This window comes from Cinclus cinclus, chromosome 2 (genome assembly GCF_963662255.1).
Source record: "Cinclus cinclus chromosome 2, bCinCin1.1, whole genome shotgun sequence".
Classification (NCBI taxonomy): Eukaryota; Metazoa; Chordata; class Aves; order Passeriformes; family Cinclidae; genus Cinclus; species Cinclus cinclus.
The window spans coordinates 68,294,662-68,313,974 of record NC_085047.1 but is presented as its reverse complement, the minus strand read 5'-3'; positions in this window follow the sequence as shown (position 1 = coordinate 68,313,974).

Here is a 19,313-nt window from a genome sequence, read left to right as displayed (position 1 = left end):
ATGTGACTTTATGTGACATTTGCATTATTATAGAAATTCTCACTCCTATAAAAAAAATTATTCTGACCAACAGTGGTGAATTAAAAAGTAAGCCTATGCAAGAATAACAGTGTTGCTTTTTGTACAGAAAGAGTCCAGGAAAAAGCCCATTCTTCATTTGCTTATGGGTGGGACTTGTAAATAATGTCAGTTTAGTCACTGATTTAAGAGAGAAGTATTTATCCCTATTAGTATAAAAATGTCATTTTCCAGGTTTTGATATATGATGGTTGGTATATTCCAGCAAGAAAGACAAAGGCCATATTTCTTTAGTGGTTTTCTAGATATGATTTCAATTACTTAATTAAGAACTCAATCACTGAATTCCCTATTTCAGGCATATATGCAAGTGGATTTGACTTCTACCTGTAAGCCTCAAGAATAGGGCTGTTGAATAAAATTCACATCTTCTGAAATTCAGGAAATACACATTTTTATTATGTTATCATCATAAAAATAGTTACTAGTCATGCTTATTCTGTGATACAGAAGTATTAATTCTTCAATAGTGATGTGGATTTTACCAGCTTACTACACCACACTAAGTGTTTAGTTCCTGCTTTCTCTGTCTGACTTGTAGATGGACAGATTCACTGCTCTTACCTGCCCTTCCATCTGTCTGAATATTTATAAATGTTAATCATAACAGTCCTGTGCTTTGTATCCTCCATGAATAAATGGAGTAATGTATCTGGCAGAGCTGATTGCTACACTCACACATAGATTCTGTGAAAACATCCACCATAAAATATACTTTCATGCTTTTTTTAGTGCTTCTAGGGCACCACGCAGGTAGTCAGACATCTTCATGATTATCCAAAGTTAGATCCTTTGTGGATATATTCCCTACATTAGCTCTCTTTTCTAATTTTCTTCATCTACTCCTCTGGTAATTACAGTAAAATGTATGTTTTCTTTCGTTATTTCTCTTTAGCAATACCTGAATTGATTTTATTAAACAGTTCTTTTGATATCTTTAAAGGTATTCCGAAAAACCCAAGGTCGCCCTCCCCACATGCATCTCATCAATACAATATATTGTCTAGAAGTTATGTTTTCCCATGATCCCTTTACAACTGAAGCATATTTTCTCCTATATTTAGAGGATAATAAAACTGGTAATTTAAAATCATTCTGTATTGAAGGTGATCCCCTTTTCAGCATTTCCTGTCCATATTATCTGCATCCTTCTGCTCAATTGTAAAAGAATGGGTTTCAAAGAGGCACCAGGCAACAGCTCTGGTAGAAATTCCTCTGTCAAGACAACATCAAGTTGATGTTTTTACAGCTATAACTCAATTCTCTCAATTTTGTGGCAAGCTACTAACATTGATATACCGTTAAATTGTTGAGTTGCAGGCTGTAATTTCCACACTACGGAATATTTGTTTCTCCCTCCCAGTAATAAAAATGAGAGCCTCCTCTTGATTCCCTGTGCCTAGTGTTTTTGAGAATGAAGAATTCTCATCGTTCCATTTTTGCCCACTTCCCCGTCACAGAATAGGCCAGGAAATTAGTATTGTGCCAGGCTTATGATTCCTGTCTTTCTCTATTGGCAATGCTTTCTTTTCAGTTGTCACTTGTGTCAGAGTCTGATCCTACAGTGTTGTCCCAGTGGGGGATAGGCTGATACCATCTGATAGCAGCTCTGGGTATACATCTGGGAAAAATCAGATCCAGGCTGCCTTTGAAGCACAGAGGACACCAGTTGTCTGAACCAAGCTGAGAGCAAGATTACATCTGCACCGGTCCAAACGTGCACATTGACAAAAAGGTAATGAACGTACACCAGGTGCCTCACTGAAAAATCTCGGGGTAGGCAAAAGCTTCCAGCTTCCATTCCAGTGTAATGAGCTGTGGGAAGGCTCACAACACTGACCTCCGCTAGACCTGCCATGTGAGAGGTGTATGGGCCTTGCCTGATGGTAACTGGATTGTTAGCTGCTGATTAAAAACCTCTGGAAGTAGGGAAACACTCAAAAACTCTGCTGGAAGATAGTATCTGTCCCTGTAAAAGCCAGGTTTCTACAGAACACCAGCACGGTGTGTGGCTGCATTTTTTTTTTGTTTGTTTTGTTTTTGTTTTTGTTTTTTTGTTTGTTTTTGTTTTTGATAACACATTCACAGTCCTTTCTCCTTTAATAAGACTGGGCTTTCCTGCCTCTGAACTTTGGTTGGGTACCATACAGCTGACATGGCTACTAGTTTTTATCCTGTACCTGGGATATGTATCACATCTGCTTCCCCTGATCTGAAGGCACTTTGGGTGAAAAAGAGCATGGTTGAGAAATTCTGTTCATATTTAAAGCAACTTCCTGTATTGTGCTCCCAGGCTGCATAGAAACAGAGGTAAAAGCAGCCTAAGCAATTAGTTGTTCTGGTAGGATTATTTACATTTATCTTCAGCTTTTTTTGCAGATATCCTTTGTGTGTGGGGAGGTGTGTGTGTGTGTACATGCTTAAGTATACACAGCTGTATACATACAAGTATGTGCCAATCTGATATTTTAGATTAGTTTGAGGGGACCAGGATATGTTTCTAAAGGGATGCTCACAGCTGCTCTCCTCAGGGAGCTGAGCTGCAGTTTCTTTTTTTGCATGTGCTATAATGTGTGCTGCTTCATAACCATACTTGAAATTCATTACCACCTCTTACTGAAGGTATTTCTATCATGTAGAGATACCTCTAGTTCAAAAGATATTCAGGGATAGTTCTTAAACCTCAAATTCACATGAGACAAGCTCTTAGCAGATTCTCTTCTTGTGTAATTCATATAGCACAGGAGATATAACAGCCAGCTGTGCACTGCTGCATTTTCAAGTAGATGCTTAACCCTATGAAAAATCACATCCTTCTCTTTTTTCCTACTTCACCAACATTTTTTTCTGGCATTCCTTAAGGCCTATTTTTCTAAAACAAAGAAAGAAAAAAATTTATAGAAATAACTCTCCCTGTGTTATAACCCACCACACCCAGCTCCTCTTTTTGCAAAATAGGAACTTGAAGAGACTGTTCCATTCTTCATTAACAAATGCACCAAATAAATATTTTTAAGGCATTTCAGCTATTTTCATTAGCAAACTCTGAATTCTAAACATATTTTTATCAGGATTTCCTCCTGAGATGACAGTCTGAACTCATTTTCTCTTCCTCCTTCCCTTAACTCCCCATGTTACCTCCCCTAGGGAGGCTGAATGCTGCTGATTGTGCAAATTCAAGCCCATCAGCACTTGTCATCTCTCATGGAATTTACCCTTTGACATTCAGCTTCTATATCCCACTTGCAGGCAGAAGTTTTATCTTTGCAAAGCACAGAAGTTGTTTCCTTGGAAAAAAACAAGAAATATATTTGGGTTTTTTTATAGGAAATATATTTTTAATGTTCTCATAAACTGAATGTCCAGTGACAGAATTTTGTCCAGTTTTCCTTGCCCTGTAATCCAAAATTTCAATCCAAATTTTCAAGACCTTGCCTTTTAACTCCGAAGTACAGGCAGTCATCTCTATTTCCTTGTTTAGTAACTATTGTGACAATATTATCTCACAAGACTAGCCATGCTATACACTAAAAAATTTACCAAGAGAATAAGATAGAAGCTTCTAAAGGCTTTTCATTCTTGTTCTATCTGTCATGAGGAACTCTTAGGTAGGGGCAAGTGTCTCCTCATTTACTCCTGTTAAGCCTGATTGAAATCAGTAGGGTTGAGCTAATGTAGCTAATTAAGGTTTGGCTGATAATGTGTCTCCTGTTAACTCACAACACCACTTCCCACAGGTGGAACAAGATGAGCTCTGCTGTCTACAGTGCTCAGTTTATAGAAATAGTAACATGCCCATTACTTCCCTGCAGATCATGATGGTGGCTGCTTTGTTAAGACAAAGAACATGTATCCCAAGATACAAAAATTAGCAGAAGTCTCCTTCCTCCCTGTAAACAAGTTTGTTTAGCAATACCACCTACTAATGGATATGAGTAAAGGAATTTTGGACCTGATTTACAATTTTTATTTCATGCAGCAAACAGCAAGACACACTTTTACTATAAATCTGTGTTAAGAAGTTAGCTTTGTTACACTTCGTTTTCTGCATCAGAAAACAAATTTCATTTTAGAGCTTATTATTTATTGGAGTTAATTTTTCAAAGGTATATTTGGGTCATATTATTAATACAATAGATTTATCTGTGAACACATAACCGTATCTTAGCATTCTTTTAGCGTATCTTTTAGCACTCGCTCATAGCTAGGCACTTTCTGAATTGTTACATGATCTGGATAAAACTTTGTTTCAGGTCCTGATAGAAAAAGTTGACTACCTCCTCAACCAATTCTTAGCATTTCTCTTTCTCGTTGCTGTGTTAGAGAGCAGATTTACAAAGAAAGAAGCAAAACGTTAAGGTGAGAATTTTTTTGTTCTTCTGATGCGAGTCTGGGTCTAATACGACAGCATTAGGATCGTGTTGTGCCACTGGAGTCTTAAAAACCCCAACTGTTGGTGACTCTAGAGGCTAGTGGAGAGGTTCAAGGTATGCCCAGCTTTGGATTGCCATCAGCTTTATTAGCCTTCTTATATTAGCATTGCTAAGGATTGCTTAGCTCAGTCAGTTTAAATAATGGGGTATGCCAGATGCTTAGACCTTTGTAGCCTGGTTTTTCTAGGAAAATAAGACATCTGCATTCCAGAGAGAGAGAGAGAGAGAGAGAGAGAGAGAAAGAGAGAGAGAGAGAGAGAGAGTGGGAGGGAGAGAGAGAGACCATGGGTTCCTGTAGTCTTGAACCACAGGTTCCTGACTCCTGGACCTGTGAGATACGACCGACTATGTGTGGTGGTTATGGTGAGTGGGCTCAAGCCCCCATCTCTCAGCCTCAGCTGGGTCTCATGAGGCACAGACCATGGCAAACCACATCTCATCAGTTTATCAGTCACTACCCTATGTGAGATTTGGTGCACACCCCATGGACTGGATAATCAAACCTTTCCAGAGCTATCTCCTCAGTCTTTGTCCCATTACCTGCGGTTGTCTGGCATAAGTACACCCTGGCAACAAGGGAATTCAGTGTGGATGAGTCGTAGGAATGCCATGTTTCTTCTAGGAATGGGGAGAGGGGGTTCTCCTCATTTCCCCACATTTTAATTCAGTCATAGTGATTATCCAAACAACCTTGAAGTTTTTCTTGGAAAATCGCAACTGTAATTGCCATGCTGTGCACAGCTTTTTGATCACTGTGTTCTTGAGCATAACTTGGATGATAGATTGCAGAGAGACTAAGCATTTTTTATGCTTATAACTCAAAGTGGTGCTAATAAATAACCATAAAATAGTAATCTTGCATCTATAATTTTTCATGGCAGATCCTTATGAAACCATTATGTAATTAACTTATTTTTCAGCCATGTGAAAGTCCAGGTAAGGAAACTGGATGATGAAATATGAGACCAGCTAAAATTGTAACCAACCAAATCTTTTAGGGATGAGTGTATAAATTTTTTTACTCCTAAAGTTTCCATGTTGTTCCACCACTATAGATGAGTTTTCCAAATATGAAAATAGGTCAAAAAACATGATATTGAACTTCAAGCACTCCAGTAGCTTTCTGGCAGAACATAATAGCAAGCAGAAAAATACATATAATAATACAATAAAATAAAGAATAGTTATATCTTGAAGAACTTCTTCTTTTAGAAGTACTAATAATCGTTAGAAACTACTCTTTTTTTCATTTGCTGTGTTTCTAAGAATGTAGTGCAAAACTTTGCATCAGTACTATCAGACATCAAAATCAAGATTTACTGAATTTCATTTTACCCATATAAATCCCAGGTACCCAGCCAAGGCATGCTGTCTGCATTTCACCTCACAGCAAATGTAAAAAGGAGATAAATCAATGGCATTCTAGTGCCATCTCTCTCTTCCTCTGTTGAGGAATATATGCAGGAGTATATGAGGAATATATAACTGTTGAAGGAATATATGCATTTGGATTACACCATCCAAATGCAGATGCCAGTGGGCATGAGGAGCTAGGACATGCAGAGATCTGTTTGGATTTTTTTAATATGCATTGAAGTATAGATGTCTAGATGTATATCAATAATTTTAAGTTTGGCCCAGGTATTACCTGGAGGGTTTTTGTTTGGTTGGTTGGTTTTTTGTCTTGATTTTTTTGTTTGTTTGTTTTTGGTTTGATTTTTGGGGTTTTTTTTTGCATTTGTTTTGTTCTCCTTAAAATTAGAATTACCAGCAGTCCACCAGCCTTGGAAGAGAATTTGTTTTGTTATGGTCTCTGCAGAACATACATGTTTACTTAGAGGCATAAATTTTACTGGGGAAAAATATACAAGGTGATAAAATACTGTGCATGATTAAAAGTTCATGCCAAATTTTAATAACATTTCCTTCACCATTTTTTATTTTCCTGTAAATAGCTTTGAAGGTCCTGCAGTTTCCAATAGGATTGATTTGATAAAAATAATTTGAACAGATATTTTCCTTCTTAATTTGACCTTGAACCATCTAAATAGATGAAGAAAAATATGCTCAGCTTTGGAGAGGTAGAAGAAAGAACAAATTGCATTGGTAGAGTCATGCTCTTCCACAGGATAAGATCATGCTGTAACACCAATATTTGTTTAGAGATTTCAGCAATAAGCAAGAAAAATTCCTTGTTGGATGGGGTTCTGAGCAACCTGGTCTAGTGAAATGTGTCTCTTACCACAACAGAGGGGCTGGAAATAAATGATCTTTAAGGTCCCTTCCAACCCAAACCATTTTATGACTCTATGATATAATTCTGTGATGTCTTTAGTGTTGTCTGGTGTGAGGTGGAGCCCTCTCCAACTCTGTTCTTCACAGGCAGAGAGAAAGTGCTGCAGGACCAGTTGAGGGACCACAAATCAGTTTGGAAATCTCAAGAGCTGGACTGATATGAATTGCTCATCTTCTGTTTCTGTCATGTCTATGCATTGATTTGTAACAGAATATTAAAAAATATACTTTCATGATCATTTATAACCATTTGCTATTATGTTCACTCATGAAACTTACTGAAATCATCACAATACCTTTAGGCATGGCCTGTCTTGAAATCTCTGTCAGTTGCAAATTATGTCTTCACCAGTATTTGGAGGATCCTTCCTGTTCACAGAATTAGGAATTACCTTGCTGGCATCCCCAGTGCTTTACCTGGCCCTTCCTTTTCTTTTCCCAGATGTCACAGCTGTCGCTACCATCTGTATCACTTTTCTGCCTGTATTGCACTAGCCTGTTCTTATGTCAGTGGCAATACTTCTCCATTATTCACGTAGCATTGAGGTTAGAATTCTTTTCCTTTTTCCTCATTCACTCTTTTGTAGTATGCAGTTCACCTTCTAGTGCCATCTTTGCTTATACCTTGCTATTGATGCATGACCTAGCTGGCTACAAGAGTAATTTTTCTGCTGATACTTTAATTCAAATCTACCCATGGGTGGTGGATAATTTTAATTGCTACCAGCAGGAAGCTGGGCGTATTCTGATTCAGACACCTCTGTCAAGAAATGAGTGGTCATTTGTGACATACTGAAAAACAGAAGTAGCTAAAGGCATTATTTGACTTGAACTGAGCTGACAGATTTTTTACAGTTATGTCTGGAGTCCAACACCCTATGTTTAGAAAAAGAATACATAGAATATTATGCGTGAGAAGGGGCAAAGTAAGGAAAGTCACTCTGTAGAATAAAATACAGCACATGACCTCCAAATCTCATGTGCAAAGGGATACAAAACGCACATTTTATCTGTGCTTTAGAGACGTTATTTTCGACCCTAAGTAACACCTTTGTTGCATTTACACATTACTATTACACTGCATAAACATTACTGTATTTGTAGGCTTATAGTAAGTGGCTTGGGATACGAACTTCATTGTCTTTCACAAGAATATTTAGCTTTCTTAAAATGCCTATTTCCAACTTTGATTAGTATATTCTATCAGTCTTTTGGAGTACTGGAAACAATGGATCATTCTAGTTTAGAGGTTAATTAGGGTGAATAAATATTATAGAATCTATCTATAGCTAGATAATTATATGTGTTTCTCATTGGTGTATATACACCAGATAACACCAGTATGTGCTTTCCCTTCTGAAGAGCTCTTCATCAAATCTCAGGTGTCGAGAATGGTGAGGTAAACTCATCAGTGGAGGATCTGATGGTTTTGCCTAAGGTCAGACAGTAAATTCTTGTCAAAGGCAAGATATTAGATAAACCTTGTGGTGTGACACCACTTGACAAACAAGCAGCTCAAACGCACGTGCTGTAAGCTTGTTAAGCTTTTTCAAAATAGTGTCTGCAAAACAGGCACACAGCTGTGTGACTTTATGTTGCTGTTGTTATGGGGAAGAAAAGAAAGACAAAGAGATCTACAAAGCATCTATCCCAGCAAGACCAACATGATATGAATAGGCTCATCATCTCACACATGCAGAAATAAGCAGTGGACTGTGCCTTGAGGAGTTATTAAAAAGCCACTCTGGCAAGTGTGTACTATAAATGAACCCAGGATAGCTCTATGCACTTATTGGCAAATTAATGTTCCAGTGATCTCTGATGTAGTGGTAGTGGTTTAGTGAAACAGTATAACTTCATCAATACAGTGTAGTATCACAAAAAAAATAGGTATACTTTTCATCAGGGCTTCTTAGCTTGGGTCAGCTCCTAGTCGGAACAAATGCTACGTGGGCCCCAGTGCTGAGCATTTGTCACTTTCACATTTCCCCCACAAAGCCACAGTTTTTCCTGGGCCATTAGGACAGGCTTAGCAGCTGAGTTTCATCAATATGTTGCACAAGTCAGCTATTCTGCCTCTGAAGCATCCTGTTTGAATATATATGCGTTGTTACACCCTCAGCCTGGCTCCCCTGACAATTTTGGATGCTGACAGTTTCAAAAAATCTTCCCTCCAACCAGTGGCAATGTAAAGCCATAATAAAAACAAATTCAAACCCTGACTGTATTACAACCCACAGTAATATTGCAGAAGGATGATATTTTCTACACTTAATAAAACCATCCTTTCAATAAGCTTTTGTACATCTTAAATGAATAACAACCAGAAGTATACAGAGTATGATATCTGTCAAAATCCTCACAGGCTGATATTTCTTCTTGTCAGAATGGCAAGAACATCGATATAGAGAAATCTTTTAGAACCAAGTGGGGCACTGTTTGCTCAGCTAAAATCCTGCTTTCATCTCTCATAAGCACTCAATGTAAAAATATTCTATTGACATATCAAAGTTCACATGAGCTGCCAAAGGAAAATAAGGCTAGGAAGCTAGGGTATTTGTCAGAGACAGGTAGAAAGATCAAGACACTCTGCCAGCAGCTGACAAGGCAAAACATTGTAGGTCAGCACTAATAGTATGTGATTTAGCTCTAAGAAGCCACTTGTCATATAGCTGCAGCCTGAACACTGTCTCTTAACCGCTCATTCTTTGCAGCAGGCCCACTTCAGCCTTGGTGATTCCAGCAGATACTCATGCATCAGGTCTGGTAACTGAACTACTGACAAAGCCTCTAACCTCTACCCAGTAAATCATCCAGTTAGTTGAAACACAATCAGGTTGCTGTTAACAGGGTTTCATTTTCCATGTTGTTATTTACTGGTACAGCTGGAGGGGATTTTTCATGCCATTACGCTGCAATCTTCGCTAAAGTTAGCCGAGTTGATTTGGCAAAGAAGGACATTGCCATGGCTTGCCCTGCTAGACCCTTACAAGGACATACAACAGCCTCCCTGCTTAGCTGACCTAATACAACAATGCTGGATCTAGTTCCCCAGGGAAATATTTGTCAGCAGCTATTTCCACATACTCATACTGTGAAATCCTAAATACAAACAATGAGATTTTTTTATGCTCCCTGCTCAATTACTATTTACTTTCTTGTTCTCAGCATGTCCCGTAATTCGTGAAGCAGGCAAGTATTTGTAGAAAATTTCTCAGAAGATGTGAATGGATTACTAAATTTTTTTCCTGGCATGTTTCCAGTGTTCTGCCTTGTTTTAATCAAAATGGGTGGAACACATATTGTACTTGCTTGCACTGCACTAAATCACTTTAATAAACTCGCTGCAAAATTCAGTCAAATGTTGCAAAACTTAGTACTGACAATCTGTCAACACTCTAAGGCATTTTGCTCAACAGGATGTGTTACTAAGTAGTCTGCCCTTTCAGTGTAATTTCTGAATTCCTGAAGAAAAAATAAAATTCCCCTTGCTGTTCTCCTGAGAATCCTTACATATGTCAGTCTTACAAAAACTAAGTGTTATCTTGCAGTGTTATCAAGTATGTGTTTTCCAAGTTCCTCAAGGATCAGTACAGTTACAGATCCTTTCTGCTCCTTTACAGTACTACTTTTTTCTTAGAACAGAGGTCTACCATTCACCCAAAAAAAAGGAGAAGGTATCTTCTGAAATAAAAACATGTGAAATGTGAAATTCTTCTTTCAGAGAAGGGTGGTCCTTACACTCAAATACTAAATATAAAACCTGGTTATCAGCTAAAAGGACTTTACCTGAAGATGTGTGGATGCAACGGGACAAATTTGTGTAAACACATGCACACACAGTCACTGTGATGAGTTCCCTCTGTCAGGCTGATGTCATCTTTGTGCTGATTTTCAATGCCAGTTTATTCTAACAAATTTATTCACATCCATATTTTTAAAATGCTCAAGGTTTTTCCCATGAGCACTCAATGTAAGCTTAGTTTTAACTACAGCTCAATAAACTGGGAAGAGAACTGCTGGGGTCTGGATGTGAGCCTCAGGGAGCAGCAATCATACAGAGCTACTCTCATCTTGTTGTACACAATTGATCAGTGCCACTCTGGTCATGTCTGCTGGGCTGCATCCAGAAAGTGTACATGATCATCTAGGTAACACACAGTTACAATCTTTCCACAGATATTAAGTCAGAAGAAAAAGATGCCAGATTTGCTATGTAAACTACAAGGTGTGAAATATTAAATCAGTGTAATTTAATACATATGTAACATATATAAATTTCTGCTGTCATTCAAGCTACAAGTGGGTCCTGGCATGCAGACAGACTCCCACAAAAGTGGATGAGGCTATACATAGAGAAGTATCTTGTGTAGAGTAAGATATTTTCTATCATTCTTAATATCAGCATGGTGACTAGTAAGGTATTAGAAAAATAAAGCATTAAAAGAAAACCTTGTAATAAATTATCATAGTTCTTTCAGAAGTCTACTGGTCCACTGAAATAAATATTACTGAACATTTGTCAAAATCAGGAATATTCACTTCCTCATACTCTCTTCAAAGTACAATATCCCACCCTGCAAATTGCTTCAAATAATATTTTTCCTAGGAGGCTACTCAGAGCAAACACCCCAGAGCTCTGTGTTTCTCTTTCATACAGACTTGCATAATTCAGCAGCTCTCATAAATTATAGGATCTAATTATGCTCATTAAAAGTACTTGAGGACCTAAAAAGGGGCCATCAATTAGACCTCCAGTGACACCTGTTGCTGTAAAAGACAAGGGTCCACTTTATGCCCATGCACACCTCGCAGCCCTGTTTGCAGAAAACCACCTGACTATGTAAGAGATGAGGGAGGCCACTGGCCTGTCGAATGAAATGGCTGTGGAAAACGCAGCGTTTGCAGAAAACAAAACAAGATCCATTTATTTCTCTTTTAGAGTCAGTGGGAGTCTCAAATCTAAAATCCCCAGCAGTGTGGAAAATGTGACTTGCACAGAGAGAGCTGCCATATGGTTACTTCTGAATTTACCTGCTGTTGCAGTATGCTTCTAGCTGCCCTCTCAGCTGTGCATTTGAACATCTCTCCCATGGATGTAAGAGCAAGGGCTGAGGCCATCCTAGTGTCACATTCATGTGTGACTGGGGTGGCTGGTGGCCATCCTGGTATTGTGTTTGCACAGCTTGAACTGCTTAGAACCACAGCTGTATCTTCAACATTCAGTCTTATGCCTGTGGGTCTATTTCTTTACCATTTCCCCTGTGTCAGGTCCCCACAATCCTGACAGGATGGATGCCATCCTGCAGCCCTGAGTATGGTACTGCTGACTGGCTCCCTCACAACTAAATCCCCGACCTGTGCCTGACCCTGAAACATGGTCTCCAAATTCTTGCAAATTGAGCTGGCTCTTGCTGCTTCTTAAACATATAGGAACTAAACATTCTCCGATCCACAAATTCCTAGAGGCGTTCCTGCCATTGCACCCAGAGTGCTCTTTTGGGTCACTGTCTCCCAGGGTCTTTCTCCTGAGTCTCAGGACTTCCCTTCAAAACTGCAGAACGCCTCAGGTCAGCTATCTAGTCTAACTTTATCTCTCCTTAAATGTAAATCCAAGCTTCAGACTTCCCTGTGAAAGCATAACCACCTAATTTTTCTGCACCTCAAAGCTGGCACTGTGTCTTTCCAGGTTTATATTTCACCTAACTCACATATGGCTTCATTTTGCTGTGTCTGGGAATTTGCCGCTCCCAAGCCACCACACCCTGCAGAAAAGATTTTCAAGAAATCTTTTTATGGGCTTCAGCTGGCCTGATTTGTTTTTCTTCAGTTACTAAGGTTTTATAATTGATTTTTAACCCAAAATTTGTCAAGGAACAATGAATTCATATCCTTTAAGAAAGTTCATTATATATTTTTTTTTTTTGCATTGATTTTTAGTATCAGCCGAAACCCTGGATTATAAAAAGGGAATCATCATGCAGGGAAAACTATGACAATCATTCCAGGCACTTGGGGCTTTCTTAAGAACCAGTTTCTGAATTTTTGTGGTATTAAGATCTTAGAAAACTCAGAGCAAGAAAAGTGCCTTCCTTAATTAAGATGGGGCATGTGAAGCATTTGGCTACAGACTAACCACTACTTTCATAAGCAGTTGAAAAGACAGCTTAGGCAATGAATCAATGTTTTGGATGCTCACATAATTTTTTGCCTCATTATCAGTGTCTGTTCTCTGCTAAAGACAATACTGCTGAGAGGGCTTTGCTTATGTTTAGCAAATTACATTATATTAAACAAAAAGATTATTTATGCAATGACAAAGATTTTAAAAAACGATCAAAAGAGAGTTGTTCATTTGGGTTAAATTTTCTTGTGTTTTGGGGTTTTTCATTTTGTTTTCCAGCAGCATATAACATGACTCAGATACAAGACCCTGAGCTCCATTTTGGATCTGCCTTTCAAGCTCTGTTAGACATAAAGAGAACTAATTACAGTAGAGGACATTGCAGGGACTAGAAAAGTAATCAATACATGTATTCCCCCTAGAATGTTCAGCCATTAAACCAATGTAGGAATTTTCTGAAAACTAATAAAGGCTTTCTGATTTTATCCAATTCTAATTTTTGTGAGTTTTGTCCCTGCTTTCTAGCACAAGGTTTTTTCATCATTATGTTCAAAACCCTTAATATGAAAAGCACAATTTAACTTCCATTTTTTTTTATTCAAGGTATTATTTCTATGTCTGGTAGATCTTGGCTTTTTCCAAACAGAAAGGGTCTTATTTTATTAGTGGTCTGAAGAGTATTCATAACTTATTAATTATAGTAAGAAGCACAAGGCCACTCAAACTACTTTTAAATACAAATACATAAATATAGAGCTTGAGTCTTGAGTAGCCTCACTGTTGCTACCAAATAATTTTGCCAATTAAACTTGGAGTTCCTGGTCACTTGCTGTGTTTTGGAAACATGCAGACCTCAGATGAAGAGTTAGTTACAAAATCAGCAATTCTAGAGAAACAGCTCTTTAACAGATTTCCACTTTTTGTGTATATAAAACAGGCCATGTTTGAGTCAGTAAATCAAACATAACCAGTTTCTACCCAACTATTTGGATGCTTAATCTTCTAGTCTCTGTCATGGTAGACATGCCAAATAAAGCCCCTTGAAATATTTAATTCAGATCCAGACATATCTGTTGTGGCTGTTTGCCCAATTGTGCTAAGATTAGGTTTAGCCATGATTAGACACTGATTTACGTATTCTAATGTCTTTTTTTTTTACAATAACATCATGAACCAAGTGACTTGGGAGGAGTTTTTAGAGGGAAAATTGCGCTGGGAATATCAGTTATTACTGAAAATATAATGAGGATGTCTAGCAAGAATGTCCTCTCTCATCTCTGAGGCTACAACAGGCTCATTAAAAGTAAAAAATAATGTAGCATTTAATGATGTTTTTAAATGGTTACATTTAATCTTTAGTAGGACACACTCATGGAAATAGTAATGTATTTCTGTCAGGCAGTCTGCTGAACACTGCCTGCACACAGCAGCTTCCCTAGTTTGGGTAAGAACCCTTTTATAATATTGTACTATTTTTGAAGAGTTATGTTGATGGAAAATTTATGTCTCCAGCATTTTGTATCCCTGGTACACACATTTTTCCATCTTTTTTTGTTTATCCCAGCAATATTTATTCTATCAAATCAAATTATTATTAAGGCAATATATTTTTAAATAAATACCCCTTGTTGTATACTATTGTTTAATTTCTACACAACTCTGTAGAGACCTGGTGGCCTGGTAGTTCAAGCAACTTGCTCCATACTGAAAAAGTGTAAGTCTGAGGTTTGGGCTGAATGCTGGTGGTGGCTTGCAGTCCACTGAGATGAAGGGAGGTTATCTGGACATTGAGGCTGGAAAGTTATAGGTGGCCAAGGACAGAGCCAGGCATAAAAAAATTAGGTATATATATTAGGCACATTGAAAAACTCCATCAAAAAGAGAGTTTGCCTGTGAGAAAGAGACAGAAAAATTTCAAGAAAAAACCAATTTTGCACAGTTTAAAATTATATATTTGTAAAATACACATTCAAATAATGTGTCAATTATTAGTTTAATATCTAAGCAATAATGTTAAATTAAAACTGGAGCAATTTATTTTAATTGGAAAGGCATCCAGAAAGGTGCTGATAATAAAAAATAAAAAATAATAATTTTGGGGGAAAATAAGGGGGAAAAAAAACAAAAAGCAAAAAACCCCAAGATTTTCTTTTTAAATGTAAACATTGGTGAGTAGAAAGTTGAGAGGCTTTGAATTAGGCTTAAGGGGCAGCAAAGATTTTGTTATTTCTATCATTATTGTTATTATTATTATTGTTATTATTTAGCTAAGAATAGACTGAGATACAGGAATGGGAAGGAGTAAACTCATGAATGTTCTTACCTTGTATACTGTATTCTGTTCCGTTCAACCAACACCTGGAAATACATGGCAAAAACCCAGGACCCCACAACTGGGTGATGAAGGAGATGAGGGTGACCACTGATCAACTCTATGGGCCAAGAAATAACTTTCAAGAAAAATTCCAGAGACTGGGACAGCCCCTTCAGGGGAAAGACAAATAGCCAGGGAAAAGACAAACTTAGAGAAAGTGGCAAGTGTGACAAAGACTATGCTTACAGTATTCAGCAGAGCACAGTACAATACTCCTACTAAACTACAAAATGGTAAAACCAATAAAATCAAAAGAGAGCAACATTTAGTGGACATGCTTGAAGCTAAATATTGTTTTCCCGCTGTGAGGAGCCAATTATCACAACATGTATTTGAATCTGAAGCACAGAGTGTGCTCTTACGGCTAATTAAAACATTGTGAGCTCCAAGTTCAAAATTTTAGGTATCAGCCTCTCATGCAGATATTGAAGTGGCAAGAGAAAGCTATTTAGCCTCTGGGCAGGTAGTTAAATATCTGTTTGATGATTGTTGTTTGAAAATTTGTTTGTAAAATCTAGTGCTTATAGGTGGGACAGAGCACCCTGAGTTTGCTGGGTTACTGGTCTGATCTGGCACGATGGTTTCCACAGCCCTCAGCTCCACAAGGGCACAGCAATTGCTGGAGTATCTGCACCAAAGCCACGGGCTTGGGCAGCTTCCACCATTTATAAACTGCTGAAAATACAATGAAGAGCTAAATTCAAAGTAGAAGGAATTAGGTTCTTTTAATCCTCTTGTTTTATGGGCCGTAATGAATGATTTAAAACATGAAAGAAATTTTTGGAATTAACGCAATTGCCAACACATTCCTATGAAATGTAAACAGCAACCTGTTAATTCTGAGATCTTATTCAGAAGTGAAACCCTAGTGCATTTGTTCAATTAAAAATAAATATTGCAGTACCAGAAGCAATTCCTTGCTTCATCCTTTGTACATAGTTGCTTAAATATTCTTCATCTACCTTTTCCCCAGGGTAGTCAGTAAAGTATATTCTGCTTATGGAGTGACTTTTTTTCCACAATACAGACAGCAGATCATTAACAAATGTTGTGACTACACATGCACATATGAATAGTTTTATTTAACATTGTCCACTGCCCTAGAAAATAATTTCAATGGACTCAGTTCTCATCTACTTTACATTGGTACAGTCTCACAAAAAAGCCACAACATAAGTGTATAAGGAGATGAGAATGAAACACTTCTGTATGCAGAGATAGGGAAATACACCTTATGTTGCAGAAATACATGTGTCAGGGAAAAATAAGCAGTATCAAACACGCAGAGAAAGTTTTTTACTTGTGAACTGAGAGTTTAATAAAAAACAGTCTATTTTTGTCATAACTCAAGTTTTATTGCAACTCTTTTGAACTCCAGACAGCGGTAATTTCCTTTTGTCTATCAGCCAAAAGAAGTTTTACCCCAGTTTAGTATTTTGCAAGGAATGAAAGAAAGAATGACTCAGATAATTGTATTTGAAGCTGCTGGGTAAGGCTATTTTCACTCCCTAGAGGTAATGTTTTTATGCCAAGCTTGAAGTTTTGAACTACAAAATAAAAAGTGTGCTAAATACTGATTTTATTAGCCCTTTAAGCATTTTGCTTTGAAATAATGGGAGGAAAGATCATAATATTTTTATATGTGTAATAAATCAGTCCTAGAAAGAGAGATGCAATGCAATGCAATTATTTAATATTAGTAGTTCTCCTGGCCTTCTTGGAACTTGTCTCCATGGGAATAGTTTGTCTTGCTGCCATCCTATGTACTGTCAGATCACAGAAATTCATATTACTCCCATCAACACAGTTTTAGAAAAGTCAGCAGGCTGCAGAGGCAGAACCAAAGAGCTGAGAGTCTCGTTCAGAGATCAACATATCAGGAACATATTCCCATCCTATGGTAAATGTTGTATATGCCATGAACCATAGGCATCCCATTCATCTGCACACTGCAGCAGGAGCAGCACCAAGAACAGGAAATGTGAATGAAGGTGAGAGCTCCCTAAATCTTTTACAAACCCAAAGGATTTTGCCCTGCAGGCTAAAGGTGACCAAGGCTCTTGGGCAGCTTTTGCTTGACTGAGCTTGTTTACCCGTGCTTATTGAGTACTGAAGATCAGAAAGGGTTTCCAGTGAACAGATTTATTTGAGAATGCAATAGGCTGCCAAAAGAAGTAGAAGCAGCAGCAAGCAGCAGAACCTGGATGTGATAAGCGTGTGGGGACTCTTACAATTCTGGGTGTATCTCCTGAAAGGGAAGGGATTCATCAGATGGATGATTCTCCCTATCTAAAAATCCCATTCACCACACCTCAGCCATCATGGCACCCTTCTTAAAAAACTCTCCTCCCTACTTAATTCCATATGCTTCTTTAAAGCCCAATAGAATCAGAGTTAATTACCCCAGTGAAGCAAAACACCTGCACACTGTGTCTCTACAGTGCAGAAAATGAAATTCTTCAGCTGAAGAGGGTTAAATAAATACACCGTGCAATAGGTAAGTTTATATGTATATGTGTATATGTTAACACACTTGCATCCCTGGATATCCACATACTATTTATTTCTACCCAGGGCCAATTCTAACCCTTTGGTAGACTGCATTTTTATTGACTGCATGTCTGTTGCTGAGATTCCTGCAAAGCATGTCACTACATTTTTAGGGGTTAGTTTATGGTGACTTCAAAATGAAATTCTAGCAGTGCTGTATCTACTGAGCCACCCACAATCTTTGCAGGTGCAGAGGTAAAAGTGACTCCTTTAGCTCACCTCCACCAGCCTTTTTGTTCTTGCTTACTTAAGAGTGGCACACCTCATCTCAGAAAGACTGCTTAGCACACTTCTTCCCTGCAGAATTAGCTTAAGTTATCTGCATGCGGATTAAATCCCTTGAGTCAAACCAGCCAAGTTGTAAAACACCACTTAAAAAACACAGAACAGGGTGTAGCTGGAACCTGACCACATGCTGGCATAACTTCACCCTGCACTCATAGTCCCTGAGAAGCCAGCCAAGTTCAGACCTGAGTGCAAGCAAGGGGTCTGGAAGAGCTCAGGGAAATGTAAAAACTGTGCAAGGGCCATCACTGCAAGATGATTGCATTTAGTGTTTGATCAAACACAGCAACGAGCTTTAAGAATAGATCTAATAAATTATTTTTCCCTCCACCATTGAGATGAGCGCTTTTAAGGGAGTTCAGGTGTAGAATTAAATAGTCATATTTTTTCACACACCTCTAACTTTCCTAGTCCTTGGCTGCCCCTCTGGGGAACAGCAGTTTCCTGCATTCTGCTTTTGATCCAGTGTCCCATATCTGAATGATTTTAGCCCAATTTGTCTCCCATTATTAGTTTCTTTTCTCCATGCTTTAAAAGTTGTTGATAGGGAATTTTCTATGAACTCTTGCTGTTAAAACTGGTGTAGTAACAGTATTAATGAGATGTAAGACAGCCAAATAATGCATCAGAGACTCATGTAGCTTTCCTTTAAAAATACTGGAATTAAATATGTGGAAAGTATTACGCATCTAATTGATTTTTCATATAAAAGCATAATGAGTCAATACCCTAGTCATAAACAATATGGGATAAAAGTTCTGTAACTTCTAGAAAATCCAGAATTTTTCTTCAGTAGGTAATTTATACTGCAACAATGCATCTGTTGGGGCAAAAGAATCTGTTACTGTTTAAAAATGCAGCCTAAGATGATCATGCAGGAACCATTAATTTGTGATGGGCAGGTTACGCCCAAGTCTATCCTTGGGCATATTTGATAGCTCTCAAGAGTTCTTCTCCTCCCAGACTGATCAGAACTCCAGAAAAGCTCAATTTATCATATACTTTCTTGGTGATATCAGGTTGTTGGTGGGTAACATCAACAATGCCATGGACTGGAAAGAAACTGAAAATCAAATTCCACACCTTAGAGCCTGGGACAGAAAGAGCTTACCTAACCATGCAACTTACTTAAATAAATGTACAGATAATTTTAAATTCAGATTTCACTTGTTCC